A 17132-nucleotide genomic window follows, 5' to 3' on the forward strand; every position below is an offset into this window, starting at 1 on the left:
GGAGTTGTTCATGGCAAAAAACTGAATGGAGTTGTTTATAGCAAAGTCTCAAGTGATGGCCAAAAGGGACTGGGGACTGTGACTGAAAGAAAGAAAATAAGATTGCTCCCTCCCCAAAGGCAGCCCCAAATCTGAAGATGGCTAGGTGGTTTGGAAACTATCCGCAGGTCACTCTGAGATTCACACAGCCATTGCTGAAGATGATAGATTCAAATGATGGAAGGATCCTGAGTCACCAGGTCACACGTAATAGAGTCTCCCGCACTCTGAACTGCTGGATTGTAATGAGACACTCTGGCAACACTGGAAATCCATGAAATGTGAAGACATTTCAGGTCTGGCTGATTTCTCCCAAATTCTTACAATTGAACCCAAGCAAGGTAATACTTTTGCTGAAGCCTTTCATTCCTCAGTGTCTGGCAAAACACAAAGGAAGGAAGGTGATTCCTCCCAGAGGAGTGAAATTGCTATGATCTTAGTAAACAGGATGGATGAGGCATCTACATCTTGTAGAAGGAACTTTCAAAATCCAGAGAAGAAAGAGCCTTACCCAGGGACATGGGCTCATGAATCCACTACTGCAGTCTGCCCTACAGTTATACCTTGAAAAGCTCATGTGTGAAGCATGGGTTGTGACATGGTGCTGATTGGATCTCTTGGGTTCTGTGGGATCAGGTGTAGCCTCTGGTCACAGCTCACGGGCTAATCTGTTTAATCTGTTCTAGCTGTATTCAGCTCTTTCCATCCACACAATGTACTATACAAATAATAACCCTTTCTCTTTTGGCAGTAACAGGACCAAAATTCATGAGCACTAGTTTATAACACAAACTTCTTTTTAATTTCAACTCCACTGACGGTCGGTGCTGGTGCCAGGTACTTGGCTTGGTTTGAGGTAGAATGCTCACAATATTCCAGACAGGCAGTTATGGTTCACCAGTTGTTGGTCAGAGACAGAGCTGCAGTGCCCACACAGAGCCATGGAGAACCTACCGTCACCATAAAAATGTTCTTCTGGCTAGTCCTGGAGTGTCTGCAGTGTTCTGATGGTGTTGTCTGGATCAATCTTCTCTTGGAAATCTTGGTATATGCAATTTTGGTTGTTTTTATAGTATATTGCTGATGTACATTGAAGGAATACAAGCTAGCTAAAAGATTTTCTGCCCAAATTGAAGAATACAGTCATGTCAGTTTAAAGATTAGACTGAATATACATGCCTTTGAAGCCCTCAAGTCACCTGCAATGGAGACTAGTCCTCTAAACTTTTGAAATTTTGTGTTTGTCAGCACTTAATAAAGATGTGAACAGGTCCACATTTTCACTGGAAGATACAGTAGACTTTGACAAAGAACAGGCGGGAAAGGCCTCTGAAATGTCATTTAATAGAGTGATGATGGCTCATTTTCAAGGACAGATATATTCACTCAAAGAGACATCAAAATTCTACCAGTCCCATGATTGAGGCCAACAATATATGCATCTCCAAAGCCTGTATATAGAATAACATCAGAAGGGTATAACTAATAACTTTGATAAAACTGTACAGTTGTAGGAAAGCCTAAAGGTGCTTGTTCCCTTCATGTGAATGACAAGAAAGAGTGTAAGAACTGAAGGAGCAGAAAGAAATGCTTGCAAACTTTAGCACGTAAGAGAACAGGTTGTAAATGATAAGTAGAGCTAGCTAAAATCTCTGTCTAAACTGTGTTAAAGTGTGAAGAGAAGACTATATGAATGAGACAAAAGGAACCAGACTAAAACAGTAAGTCAGAACATGAAGACCAAGAGTATCAGTCTCAAGCTAACATGAAGAAACTCATCAATACTGTTAAATGTTTCCTTTAAAAAAAAACTTGAGAGAAAAAGAAGAATATTTAAAAGGTTATGTGAAAAAAATCAAATGTAGGAAGCACTTGTAGTTCAAGTCAAAATTCTCTAAGCAGAGTAAACACAGTGTTGACAATACACAGTTTGAAAGCTAGATTCAAAAGCTTTAGCTAAAGCATCAGACACTGCTTGAACTACATCAAGAACATGAAATGCAACTTTGCAGAAAATCAATAGAGAAGGGAATTAACTGCTTAGAAATAGAAACGTCCTGAGGTATATGCAAATATCTAAACTTTGACTTCTACAGAATGATGGCCAAAGACTGGGAGACACAATTGGAAAACACCATTTCCTTCATCAAAGTTGAAAAAATAGCTCAAGAGAGTTGCTTGGCAACTCTGTCAAATGAGAAAGCTCAATGATCTAAGAAAATCAAATGATCATAATAAGCAAAAATGGCTGAGTTAGAGTCTGAAATCCAGCTTTTTGCAGGTGACCTTTTAGAGCCTACTATTCTGTATGCAGCCTAGGGCAGTGGCCCTAGAGGGTCAGGGCATTCCCTGCATCCTCAAAACCCCAAGGCAGTAGGAGGGGTGAGCTGTGAGGGCTCAGGGAAGCAGGGAGATGTGCAGGTTTGATTTAGGTTTAAAGCAGCAAACCCCTGAACATCCACAGGTAGAACAGGACATCTGATGTGTTTTCTCTCTTTAAAATAATTCTGATTCATGTCTTTTAGCTGAATGTGTTACTTGATGGTACGTTTGAAATTTTATATTAATTCCTAAAATAGTTTCCAAAATATAGATAGCTTTAATCTAATTTTTAAATATATAATATCAATTCTGGGAACTTATTAAAATTAAATCATGTAAGTATTGTTTTTTAATTTAATTAACTGACCCACTACTGTTTAAACCATAATTGAAGTTTTACATGACCAGGTGGAGACATCTAAAACATTAGAAACAGTTTCTATATTCTATGAATTGCAATAAGCAATCTATTAAAGTAACTTCATTTTTACCTCAATACTGACTGGCTTCAAAACAATACACAACACACACAAAAATAACAAACAAAAAAAAAAACTATAAATACATCCTCAGTTGAACTTACTAGTATTTTTATTAGATTAGCTCTAAATTCATAGGTGAATTTTGGGGAATAGACATTTTGCAAGCGTTTGTTTCTTATTTTGTTTTTTCTTTGTGACCTTTGTAATATTATTTATGATATTGTTTGATATTTAAATGTTTCCAAATTTTGCACAGTGACAATATTCTCTTTTGGACTTTGGACTTTATTTTATTTCTTTATTTTTTAGACAGAGTCTCACTTTGATGTCCAGGTTGAAGTGCAGTGGCACAATCTCAGCTCACTGCAGCCTCAACTTCCAGGCTCAAGCCTGGAATATTTACGTCATCCTCCTAAATAGCTGGAACTACAGGTGTGCACCATCACACTTGGCTAATTTTTTGTTTTGTTTTGTTTTGTTTTTTGAGGAGATGAGGTTTCACTGTGTTGCTTAGGCTGGTCTTGGAACTCTTGGCCTCAAGCAAGCCTCCCACCTCAACCTCCCAAAGTTTTGGGATTATATGTGTAACCAACCGTGCCTGGCTCGGGCTTAATTTTTGACTTGGAAAAATCTTCTGAATCTAATAATTAAAAAAAATTTATTTGTGTTATTTTTATTATTTTACTTTTTTATATTTGAGGTTTTGATCTTGCTCTGTTTTGCGTAAGAAATAAATTAGAAATTCAGCATTATTTCCTTCTCAAATGTTTAGCCATTTATCCCAATATAGTTTATGAGATAATTCATGTTTCCAATTATTTGAGAAGTTTTATTTCTTGCTTTCCAAATTCCCGTATGTATTCAAGGCTATTTACACCTAATTTTAAAGTAATTATTGCTTCCTAATATAATTTATAAGCTCATGGGAATAACTACCTCCATTATTTTGAAATATTTCTTTCATATTTTTGATATATTTAACCACCTGGCATGTTCAGTACTCCCCACCCACATCATAGCAAACTTATTAATATTTAATTAGGGCAAATTTTATAGATTATTATAGGAAAGTGACTTTAAAATGTTGTTTTATTTCCACAAAATATCATACCTTCATATTTACTTCAACTCTTCTTCATATATTCATGTATACTTAAGCTCTAACTGAACCCTTCAGAATTAGATCATCTAAGTATTTTAATAGAATTAATTTTTCCACTACTACTGAAACCATAATTGAGATTTTACATGACCAGGTGGTATTACTGAAATAGTGCAATGCTGGGAAAGTGTAGTCTGGAATAGACTACACTGTGAGTTGAAACAACCAGACTCTTGAAAATGCATTTAACTATAGAAAATTTTCTATGCCTAACAGTGCCTAGAGGCAATTAGAGCCAATTTGGAAAGATCTTATGTATTAACTAGATTTTCTCTTTGTTTAGTAAGTATTTGAAGGGAACAATTTAACTGAGAGGACAAAGCAGTTCCGCTTTTTAGCAGGCAGTTTGGCGCCCTCATGCATCTGAAGCCAGGTCCTCGCAGCTGGTGCCACACAGGCAGAGAGCTCCACCAGTCAGAGACTGCTGGAGCTCTGGCCTGGACTTTATTCCTAGCTCCCTTTTGAATCTGCTGAATAATTTTGTCCACTGAGGACACGGACCTATCATTTCACATAAGTAAAATTCATAGTTTTGCTAGACTTAATTAAATCAGGCAAGTTTGTGTTGAGTATCAATGGTGTCTCAGGCATTCAGCCAACCCTGGGGATAACGTTGACTCAGAAACAGTCATCTTCACAGACCTTGCAGTTTGGTGGATTAGACGGGAAAAGGGGGATTTTTAATGCAGTGGGTAATACAGCTGTGAGAATGTTAAGGACAGTTGCCGTGAGAATCCTTCTTAGTGGGTTAAGAAAATTCTAAGGAGAATAAGATGTTACGGCTGAGGCTTAAGCTTAGATAGGAGAAAGCCAGGTAAAGGTGAAGAAGATAAATACTTGAGACCAGAGATCCAATATTGTGAGGAAATGTAGGAGGGATTGGTCAGTGTCCATAATCTCAAGTTGTTTACTGTGACTGGAGGGCTGTATTGGAGTAGGAGACTTAAAGAGAAATAAGGTTAAAGAGTAGCCAACGCTGTAGACTCCTGTAGGTTATCTGTGGAGCCACTGAAAGAGCTTAAAGAGGTGAGAGAGCACAAATAAAGAGAAGAAGGCGAGTTAGTGTCCTCATCAGCCTGGTGAGATGCAATAGTGATATAGGATAATGTATTGTCAGAGAAGGCAAAAAAGTGAATAGACTGCAGTGATATTAGGGAAAAGGACACGTTTTAAAAGCTGAATGGCTACAGGGATGAAGTAGAGAGGGTCAAAGATGTCTTCCGGGCTTCTGTTTCAGCGGAAATAAAGGAATGATTTCTGAAACAGGAGATCATGAAGAGAAATGTTGAAGTGGGTGTGTGAATGGTGTAGAAGTCCTGATGGAACACATTGGTTTCCTGAGGTTTACGAGGCAGCTGCTCAATGAGCATTTGGATTTATAGGTCTTGACTCAGGGTAGTGGTTAGCACTGAACAAGCTTTTGCAATCACCAGTATATAGGCCATTATTAACCACATGTGTTTGCGTAAAGTGTCCTCTGTCTTCCATTTCTGAAACCTGTCATAGAGGCAGAGGAAAAGAGATGCTATTGTTGCAACATTAATATTTACTTCCTCCTCCTATCTTTCTTCCCTGAGGCCTAAGGTGACAGCAGAGTGTTATGGGAAGTGTGATCACCTTCCTTGGCAAATCAGCATCTGAGAATAGAAGGCAAATTATATCATGTGGCAATAATTGGTTAGCCGGTGATATGGTTTGGCTCTGTGTCCCCACCCAAATCTCATCTTGAATTGTAATCTCCACGTGTTGAGGGAGAGATCTGGTGGGAGGTTATTGGATCATGGAGGCAGTTTTCCCCTTGCTGTTCTCATGATAGTGAGTGAGTTCTCACGAGATCTGATGGCTTAAAAGTGTTTGGCAGTTCCCCCTTCACTCTCTGTCTCTCCTGCCACCATGTAAGACATGCCTTGCTTTCCTTTCACCTTCCACCACGATTGTTAGTTTCCTAAGGCCTCCCCAGCCATGTGGATCTGTGTGTCAATTAAACCTTTTTTCTTTTTTTTTTTTTTTTTTTGAGATGGAGTTTTGCTCCTGCTGCCCAGGCTGCCGTGCAATGGTGTGATCTCAGCTCACTGGAACCTCCACCTCCCTGGTCCAAGTGATTCTCCTGACTCAGCCTCCGGAGTAGCTGAGATTACAGGTGCCCGCCACCATGCCCCGCTAATTTTTTGTATTTTTGGTAGAGATGGGGTTTATGTTGGCCAGGCTGGTCTTGAACTGCTAACTTCAGGTAATCCACCTGCCTTGGCCTTCCAAAGTGTTGGGATTACAGGCATGAGCCACTGCACCAGGCCCATTTTTTCTTTATAAATTACCCAGTCTCAGGTAGTTCCTTATAGCAGTGTGAAAACAGACTAATATATATGGGAAATAAGAGAGGTAGAAATCTTGTGTTCATTTTTGTTATTGATTTTAAATTATTCTTGATTATGATATGATACATTAGTGGTATAATAAATAACTTCTTAGAAATTAATTAAGGCGTACTTAAGGAAAAGCAATACAGCATGATTGAATAAAACATATGGGGTAGGCAGAGTTTCCCTTGTCAAGATAAAGAGCTAAGATACCAAAAATATATTAAACCAACTTCACAGGATTTGCTCAGGAATTACCAAACAAATATAGAGAAGCCAGATCCAGAGCCTATATATAAAATCTTTTATGAGGAAAATCATCTGCAACTCATACACTAATCCCAGAATGTATCTGTGTGTAGATAACAAAGCCCATTGTTTGGAAAATAATTTTGAAGTCCAGAGAATATTAATTTTAAAGTATATAGGAAGATTTTTTTCAGAAATAGGAATTTTCAGTAGGCCTTGATAAATTATTTAACCCAGATGGAATATGGATGCCATATTGTTATTTGATAAGTGGAAAAATACGGTCTCAGATAATTTGGTGATGTGACATTTCATTTTATAAACTAGTTGTTTCTTACAGGGTATGTCTATATAGGCATACTTGTAGTATTGTAGCAAAATGGATTCCTGAGGAAACTGTTGTGTTTATATTAAAATAACTTGTTCATTATCAAAACAAGGTCATCTTTAAAAATCCCATATTGCTTTATACACTTGTTATAGAATATCCAAAGAATTAGGAAAAATAGAAATTCAAATTATTTAAACTGAACTTGTATTTTGCTTTAAATGTTGGCTGAAAACTCTTCATATCAGTTTCTTCTAGATAAAATTGGCACTAAGTTTATACTCAAATGAGAAGGCTGAAAGGAGTGAGGAAGTGTTGTAGGTGAGTCTGAAAACTGAGTAATTAAGGTAGAAAAAAACATTTCAAAGAGCTCCTAGTTTAATAGATTGTATTCTCTTCTCCTTGCTTAATATTTCTGAAAAGTGAAAGCTTATGCAGTTGGTATGCATGAAAAGACCAAAATATAAATTAAAACAGGTCATTTTAACATTTTAACTTCTGTGATTAATTACGTCTAAACACAGACCACTTTCCTCATATTTTAGGAGCTTACTGCCACCTATGGATATGACTGGAGTATTACAATTTTCATTAGTTAATACAGTTCATCAATATTTATTATCAATATTGAATATTGAGTTAGGTACTGGGTAATCACATATGAATGGCTTATAGTATATTGGATGAGATAAACAGACAAAATTTCAGCATGATGAAATAAAAACAAATGTATTGAGACAAGAGTAAAGTTTAGTTTTCACGATGCAGATATATAAAGCAGGAACTATTAGGAGTGCAGGCTAAAGATTAGACACAGCCCAGATAATGGCCGGATGTGTAGATTACAGGTGGTATGCTATGAGTTGAATCTTGGTCATTTTGGGTTCATTTGTTGACGGTATGAATATGAAGCTCAGGAAAAAAGATCAGGACTGGAGGAGATACATATGTATGAGCTGGTGGGTACGAATAATAGATAGATTTGAGAGTGAATGGAACATACAATAATATAAAGACAAAGTTTAGGTAAAGGAAAATTAGGAGAAACTAAGGAAACTGAGTTGCCCTTTTAATTATTATAACTGTGTCACATAACTCTTTAAAAAAGTATATTAAAACATATGGTTTCTTGTTTTACAGCAACCTAGCAAATGCTGATTCTAGAAAAAGCTAACTTAAAAAAGCACAAAAGCTTTGCATTATTTTTACTTGCCCTTGCCTCCCATCTACCCCGACTCAATGGCAGTTTTGAAGCCAGCAGCCTGCATTCTCAATAAAAGACCCTGGTTCCTGGTTCTGGAAAGGGCATAATAGTAGAACTTATTCTTAAACATAAATATTATTACTTTGTTTGGTAGTTTTGGCCTGTCGTGTAGCTTCCTGGAGGACAGATTGAAGGTATTCACCTTTGTTTTGTGCAACTCAGAACTCTCTTAGGGAAGAAAAACGGCTGAGCAGAGTACATTCCTCAAAAACATTATAAATGAAATGAAAAAACTTCATGCCATCTGGGGTGAGAGAGTTCAGTTAACACAAATAATAGAAACTCTAAAAGCCTGGGGGAAAAATGTGGAAAGAGTTATTTGGGGAAAATTAGGGCATTGAAAAGTGCTAGTATACTGTGGAATTTATAAAGCCACATACATTCCCAGGGAAAAAGGATGCTAAGAAGAGACCCGAGAAGACCTTCACCTCTGGCTGAAATTTAGTCTCAGAGCAAGCAAGAAGTGAAAGATAAGGAAGCACTGTGAAGGCCTGGCCAACCACTGAAGCATTGCCCCAACATAGAGCCAATCTATAAAGCCTGGAAGAATTTTTTTCCTTCATTTTTTTTCTTTTTTTTTCTTGTTTTGTCCTTCTTCTTCTTTTTTTCCCAGGATTTCAGGAAAATCTCTTAAAAACACTAGCTAACCACAGGCAAAAAGAACAGAGATTCCTGAAACCATATATAACAAAGAATATAAACCATACAAAAACAGTACAGAAAAGTCACTAGATGAATAATCACAATTCTCAGAAAGCTACAGATCCAACATGAGGCATAAAAAGAACCTGGTTTCTATAGTTAACACATTGTAATATTCAAAATGTGTAGTTTTCAACAAAAATTTCTAAAGAATACAAAGAAATAAGAAAATATGGCCCATTAATTGGAGAAATTAGAAAGAACTTGATTTCTATTCCTGATGAAGCACAGACATTGGACTTACTTGACAAAAACTTAAAATAAAACTGTCTTAAATATGCTAAAATTGTTAAAGTAAAAAAGAAATTGGGGTTCTGTTCCAAGATGGCTGAATAGGATCTGCTCTGGTCTGCAGCTCCCAGCATGTTCGACACAGAAGACGGGTGATTTCTGCATTTCCAACTGTGTTACCTGGTTCATCTCACTGGGACTGGTTGGACAGTGGGTGCAGCCCACAGAGGGCAAGCCAAAGCAGGGCAGGGCGTCGCCTCACCCAGGAAGCACAAAGGGTAGCGGGATGTCCCTTTCCTAGCCAAGGGAAGCCGTGACAGACTGTACCTGGAAAAAAGCACACTTCTGCCCAAATACTACACTTTTATGGCAGTCTTAGCAAGTGGCAGACCAGGAAATTCTCTCCTGTGCCTGGCTTGGCGAGTCCCACGCCCACAGAGCCTTGCTCATTGTTAGCACACCAGTCTGAGATCAACCTGCAAGGCTGCAGCCTGGCTGGGGGAGGGGCATCCGCCATTGCTGAGGCCTGAGTAGGTAAACAAAGTGACTGGGAAGCTCAAACTGGGCAGAGCCCACCACAACTCAGCAAGGCCTACTGCCTCTATAGACTCCACATCTGTGGGCAGGGCATAGCTGAACCAAAGGCAGCAGAAACTTCCACAGATTTAAACGTCCCTGTCTGACAGCACTGAAGAGAGCAGTGATTCTCCCAGCAGGGCATTTGAGCTCTGAGAACAGACAGACTACCTGCTCAAATGGGTCGCTAACCTCCATGTAGCTTAACTGGGAGACACCTCCCAGTAGGAGCCAACAGACACCTCATACAGGTGGGTGCCCCTCTGGGACAAAGCTTCCAGAGGAAGGATCAGGCAACAATATTTGCCGTTCTGTAATATTTGCTGTTCTGCAGCCTCCGCTGGTGGTACCCAGGCAAACAGTGTCTGGAGTGGACCTCCAGTAAACTCCAACAGACCTGCAGATAAGGGAATGTGTTAGAAGGAAAACTAACAAAGAGGAATAGCATGAACATCAACAAAAAGGACATCTACACCAAAACCCCACCAGTAGGTCACCAACATCAAAGACCAAAGGTAGATAAAACCACAAAGATGGGGAGAAACCAGAGGAGAAAAGCTGAAAAGTCTAAAAACCAGAGCACCTACTCTTCTCCAAAGGATTGCAGCTCCTCACCAGCAACGGAACAAAGCTGGACGGAGAATGACTTTGACCAGTTGACAGAAGTAGGCTTCAGGAGGTTGGTAATAACAAACTTCTCTGAGCTAAAGAAGCAGGTTCTAACCCATCACAAGGAAGCTAAAAACCTAGAAAAAAGGTTAGATGAATGGCTAACTAGAATAAACAGTGTAGAGAAGACCTTAAATGATCTGATGGAGCTGAAAACCATGGCATGAGACCTTCATGACACATGCACAAGCTTCAATAGCTGATTTGATCAAGTGGAAGAAAGGGTATCACTGATTGAAGATCAAATTAATGAAATAAAGCAAGAAGACAAGATTAGAGAAAAAAGAGTGAAAAGAAATAAACAAAGCCTCCAAGAAATATGGGACTATGTGAACAGACCAAGTCTACGTTTGATTGGTGTACCTAAAAGTGACCAGGAGAATGGAACCAAGTTGGAAAACACTCTTCAGAATATTATCCAGGAGAAATTCCCCAACCTAGTAAGACAGGACAACATTCAAATTCAGGAAATACAGAGAACACCACAAAGATACTCCTTAAGAAGAACAACCCCAAGACACATAATTATCAGATTCACCAAGGGTGAAATGAAGGAAAAAATGTTAAAGGCAGCCAGAGAGAAAGATCAGGTTACTTACAAAGGGAAGCCCATCAGACTAACAGCGGATATCTCTGCAAAAACCCTACAAGCCAGAAGAGAGTGGGGGCCAATATTCAACATTCTTAAAGAAAAGAATTTTCAACCCAGAATTTCATATCCAGCCAAGCTAAGCTTCATAAGTGAAGGAGAAATAAAATCCTTTACAGACAAGCAAATGCTGAGAGATTTTGTCACCACCAGGCCTGCCTTACACGAACTCCTGAAGGAAGCACTAAACATGGAAAGGAACAACTGGTACCAGCCACTGCAAAAACATGCCAAATTGTAAAGACCATCAAGGCTAGGAAGAAACTGCATCAACTAACAGGCAAAATACCCAGTGAACATCATAATGACAGGATCAAATTCACACATAGCTATATTAACCTTAAATGTAAATGGGCTAAACGCCCCAATTAGAAGACACAGACTGGCAAATTGGATAAAGAGTCAAGACCCATCAGTGTGCTGTATTCAGGAGACCCATCTCATATGCAGAGACACACATAGGCTCAAAATAAAGCTATGGAGAAAGATCTACCAAGTGAATGGAAAGCAAAAAAAAGCAGGGGTTGCAATCCTAGTCTCTGATAAAACAGACTTTAAACCAACAAAGATCAAAAGAAACAAAGCAGGCCATTACATAATGGTAAAGGGATCAATTCAACAAGAAGAGCTAACTATCCTAAATATATGTGCACCCAATACGGGAGCACCCAGATTCATAAAGCAAGTCCTTAAAGACCTACAAAGAGACTTAGACTGCCACGCAATAGTAATGGGAGACTTTACACCCCACTGTCGTTATTAGACAGATCAACAAGACAGAAGGTTAACAAAGATATCCAGGACTTGAACTCAGCTCTGCACCAAGCTGACCTAATAGACATCTATAGAACTCTCCACCCCAAATCAACAAAATATACATTCTTCTTAGCACCACATCACTCTTATTCTAAAATTGACCACATAATTGGAAGTAAAGCACCCCTCAGCAAATGTAAAAGAAAAGAAGTTATAACAAACTGTCTCTCAGACCACAGTGCAATCAAATTAGAACTCAGGATTAAGAAACTCACTCAAAACCACACAACTACATGGAAACTGAACAACCTGCTCCTGAATGACTATTGGATAAATAACGAAATGAAGGCAGAAAGAAAGATGTTCTTTGAAACCAATGAGAATAAAGACACAACATACCAGAATCTCCAGGACACTTTTACAGCAGTGTGTAGAGGGAAATTTATAGCTTTAAATGCCCACAAGAGAAAGCAGAAAAAATCTAAAATCGACACCCTAACATCACAATTAAGAGAACTAGAGAAGCAAGAGCAAACAAATTCAAAAGCTAGCAGAAGGCAAGAAATAACTAAGATCAGAGAAGAACTGAAGGAGATAGAGACACAAAAAACCCTTCAAAAATCAATGAATCCAGGAGCTGGTTTTTAGAAAAGATCAACAAAATAGATAGATCGCTAGCCAGACTAATAAAGAAGCAGAAGAGATAAGAATCAAATAGACATAATAAAAAATGATAAAGGGGATATCACCACTGATCCCACAGAAATAAAAACTACCATCAGAGAATACTCTAAACACCTCTACACAAATAAACTAGAAAATCTAGAAGAAATGGATAAATTCCTCTACGCATGCACCCTCCCAAGACTAAACCAGGAAGAAGTGAAATCTCTGAATAGACCAATAACAGGCTTTGAAGTTGAGGCAATAATTAATAGCCTACCAACCAAAAAAAGTCCAGGACCAGACGGATTCACGGCCAAATTCTATCAGAGGTACAAAGAGGAGCTGGTACCATTCCTTCTGAAACGATTCCAATCAATAGAAAAAGAGGGAATCCTTCCTAACTCATTTTATGAGGCCAGCATCATCCTGATACCAAGCCTGGCAGAGACACAACAAAAAAAGAGAATTTTAGACCAATATCCTTTATGAACATCAATGCAAAAATCCTCAATAAAATACTGGCAAACTGGATCCAGCAGCACATCAAAAAGTTTATCCACCATGATCAAGTGGGCTTCATCCCTGGGATGCAAGGCTGATTCAACATATACAAATCAATAAATGTAATCCATCACATAAACAGAACCTATGACAAAAACCACATGATTATCTCAATAGATGCAGAAAAGGCCTTTGGCAAAATTCAACAGCCATTCATGCTAAAAACTCCCAATAAACTAGGTATTGAAGGAATGTATCTCAAAATAGTAAGAGCTATTTATGATAAACTCACAGCTAATATCATACTGAATGGGGCAAAAACTGCAAGCATTCCCTTTGAAAACCGGCACAAGACAAGGATGCCCTCTCTCACCACTCCTATTCAACATAGTGTTGGAAGTTCTGGCCAGGGCAATCAGGCAAGGGAAAGAAATACAGGGTATTCAAATAGGAACAGAGGAAGTCAAGTTGTCCCTTTTTGCAGATGACATGATTGTATATTTAGAAAACCCCATTGTCTCAGGTCAAAATCTCCTTAAGCTGATAAGCAACTTACACAAAGTCTCAGGATACAAAATCAATGTGCAAAAATCACAAGCTTTCCTATACACCAACAATGGAAACAGAGAGCCAAATCATGAGTGAACTCCCATTCACAATTGCTACAAAGAGAGTAAAATACCTAGGAATCCAACTTACAAGGGATGTGAAGGACCTCTTCAAGGAGAGCTACAAACCACTGCTGAAGGAAATAAGAGAGGACACAAAAAAATGGAAGAACACTCCATGCTCATGGATAGGAAGAATTAATATTGTGAAAATGGCCATACTGCCCAAGGTAATTTATAGATTCACTGCCATCCCCATCAAGCTACCAATGACTTTCTTCACAGAATTGGAAAAACCTAAAGTTCATATGCAACCAAAAAGGAGCCCACATTGCCAAGACAATCCTAAGCAAGAAGAACAAAGCTGGAGACATCACACTACCTGACTTCAAACTATACTACAAGGCAGCCGGGCTCAGTGTCTCACACCTGTAATCCCAACACTTTGGGAGGCTGAGGTGGGTGGATCACGAGGTCAGGAGATCGAGACCATCCTGGCTAACATGGTGGAACCCTGTCTCTACTAAAAATACAAAAAATTAGCCGGGCATGGTGGTGTGCACCTGTGGTCCCAGCTACTTGGGCGGCTGAGGCAGGAGAATGGTGTCAACCAGGGAGGCAGAGCTTGCAGTGAGCCGAGATCACACCACAGCACTCCAGCCTGGGTGACAGAGCAAGACTCTGTCTCAAAAACAAAACAAAACAAAACAAAACAAAAAAAAAACAAAGACAAAAAGAAATTATACTACAAGGCTACAGTAACCAAAACAGCATGGTACTAGTACCAAAACAGATATATAGACCAATGGAACAGAACAGAGGCCTCAGAAATAACACCACACATCTAAAACCATCTGATCTTTGACAAACCTGACAAAAACAAGAAATGGGGAAAGGATTCACTGTTTAATAAATGGTACTGGGTAAACTGGCTAGCCATGTGTACAAAGCTGAAACTGGATTCCTTCCTTACATCTTATACAAAAATTAATTCAAGATAGATTAAAGACTTAAATGTTAGAATAAAACCATAAAAACCCTAGAAGAAAACCTAGGCAATACCATTCAGGACATAGGCATGGGCAAGGACTTCATGACTAAAATACCAAAAGCAATGATAACAAAAGCCAGAATAGACAAATGGGATCTAATTAAACCAAAGAGCTTCTGCACGGCAAAAGAAACTACCATCAGAGTGAACAGGCAACCTACAGAATGGGAGAAAATCTTTGCAATCTACGCATCTCACAAAGGGCTAATATCCAGAATCTACAAAGAACTTAAACAAATTTACAAGAAGCAAACAAACAACCTCATCAAAATGTGGGCAAAGGATATGAACAGACACTTCTCAAAAGAAGACATTTGTGTAGCCAACAGACACATGAAAAAATGCTCATCATCACTGGTCATCAGAGAAATGCAAATCAAAACCACAATGAGATATCATCTCACGCCAGTCATTAAAAAGTTAGGAAACAACAGATGCTGGCGAGGTTGTGGAAAAATAGGAATGCTTTTACATTGTTGGTGGGAATGTAAATTAGTTCAACCATTGTGGAAGACAGTGTGGCGATTCCTCAAGGATCTAGAACTAGAAATACCATTTGACCCAGCGATCCCATTACTGGGTGTATACCCAAAGGATTATAAATCATGCCACTATAAAGACACATGCGCACATATATTTATTGCAGCACTATGCACAATAGCAAAGACTTGGAACCAACCCAAATGTCCATCAATGATAGACTGGATTAAGAAAATGTGGCACATATATACCATGGAATACTATGCAGTCATAAAAAAGAATGAGTTCATGTTCTTTGCAGGGACACGGATGAAGCTGGAAACCATCATGCTGAGCAAACTATCACAAGGACAGAAAACCAAACACTGCATGTCCTCACTCACAGGTGGGAACTGAACAATAAGGACACTTGGACACAGGGCAGGGAACATCACACACAAGGACCTGTTGGAGGATGGGGGGCTGGGGGAGGGATAGCATTAGGAGAAATACCTTATGTAAATGACGAGTTGATGGGTGCAGCAAACCAACCCAGCACATGTATACCTGTGTAACAAATCTGCATGTTGTGCACATGTACCCTACAACTTAAAGTATAATAATAAAAAAAAGAAATTGGAAAAATAATTTATGAAGAAAATGAGAATATTAATAAGGAGACCAAAATTTCTGAAGGACCAAAGAGACATTCTGAGATGAAAATAAAATAAGTGAAATAAAAAAATTCACTACAGAGTTTGAATTACAGATTTCAGTAGGCAGAACAAATAATCAGTAGACTTGAAGATAGGTAAATTAAAATTATATAGTATTAGAAATAGATTAAAAAAATGAAGAAAAACTGTTGAGCCTAAGATACTTTCGGGATATCATTGAATGCACCAACCTACAAATGATAGGAGTATCAGAAAGAGAGGAGAGAAAGAAAGAGGCAAAAATAAGATTAGAAAAAATATTGGCCAAACTTTCCAAATTTGATGAAAGATACAAATATATACATCCAAGAGTCTCAATGAACTCCAAGAAGGATGAACACAGAGATTTATACTACAACATATTGTAATTAAATTGCCCAAAGACACAGATAAGGAATCTTGAAAGCAGCAAGGCAGAAGCAATTCATCATGTACAAGGGATCCTCAATAAGGTTAATAGCCAATTTGTCAGCAGAAATTATGGAGGCCATAGGCAGCAGCAATGGAATACTTATTCAAAGCGCTGAAAGAAAAAAAATTTAACCAATAATCCTACATCTGGCAAAATGCCTTTCAAAAATAATGGAAAATTCAGTCATTGCCAAATAAACAAAAGTTGGAGTATGTCAGTAGTAGACTTACCCTATAAAAAACGCTAAAGGGAGTCCTTTTGGTGGAAATGAAAGAATACTAGACAGTAAAAAAGCAACATGAAGAAATAAAAAACACTAGTAAACGTAACTATATAGATAAATACCAAAGATAATGTTTTGTAATTTTGATTTGTAACTCCCTTCTTTTTGTATGTTTTAAAATGCATAAAATAATAATTATACATTTGCAAATTGGCAGAAATCTATATAGGTGTAATTTTAACACCTGCATAAAGGAGGAGAAATGGACTGTATAGAGGCATAATTTTGTGTACTATTGAAACTTTGTTGGTCTTAATTAAGAATAGATTTTTATAAGTTTAGGAATTTAATTGTAATTTCCAGGGTAGTCACTGAGAAAATAATTTCAAAATATATAGAAAATTAACAAGAAAGTCACAACAGTATGCTAAAAAAAAAACAGTTAAGTACAACAAGTAGGTGGTAATGGGGGAATTTAGTATATTAAGTAAATAGAAAACAAATAGCAAAATATCAGAAGTTTCTCCTTATCACTAATTACTTTAAATGTAAAAAGATTAAACTCTCTTATTAAAAGCAGAGATTGATGGAGTGAATTTTAAAATGGAGGTAACTATATGCTATCTACACTTGACTCATTTTTACATTCAAAGAAACAAATAGGTTGAAAGTGAAAGCATGTTAAAAAGATGTTTCATGCAATCAGTAAC

The 17132-nt window shown here is 38.0% G+C and overlaps 1 long non-coding RNA gene across 1 annotated transcript in view; it reads left to right on the forward strand.

The window, feature by feature from the left end:
* Nucleotides 1-4803: 4803 nt before the first annotated feature.
* The window catches only part of LOC129479450 (uncharacterized), a 13489-nt gene continuing 1160 nt past the window's right edge, over nt 4804-17132 (forward strand). Inside the window, exons 1-2 of the long non-coding RNA XR_008656682.1 lie at nt 4804-5031; nt 7188-7260. This is a non-coding gene — a long non-coding RNA (uncharacterized lncRNA). The remainder of the gene's footprint in view (nt 5032-7187; nt 7261-17132) is intronic.

The sequence above is a fragment of the Symphalangus syndactylus genome, chromosome 3, assembly GCF_028878055.3.
Source record: "Symphalangus syndactylus isolate Jambi chromosome 3, NHGRI_mSymSyn1-v2.1_pri, whole genome shotgun sequence".
Lineage (NCBI taxonomy): Eukaryota > Metazoa > Chordata > Mammalia > Primates > Hylobatidae > Symphalangus > Symphalangus syndactylus.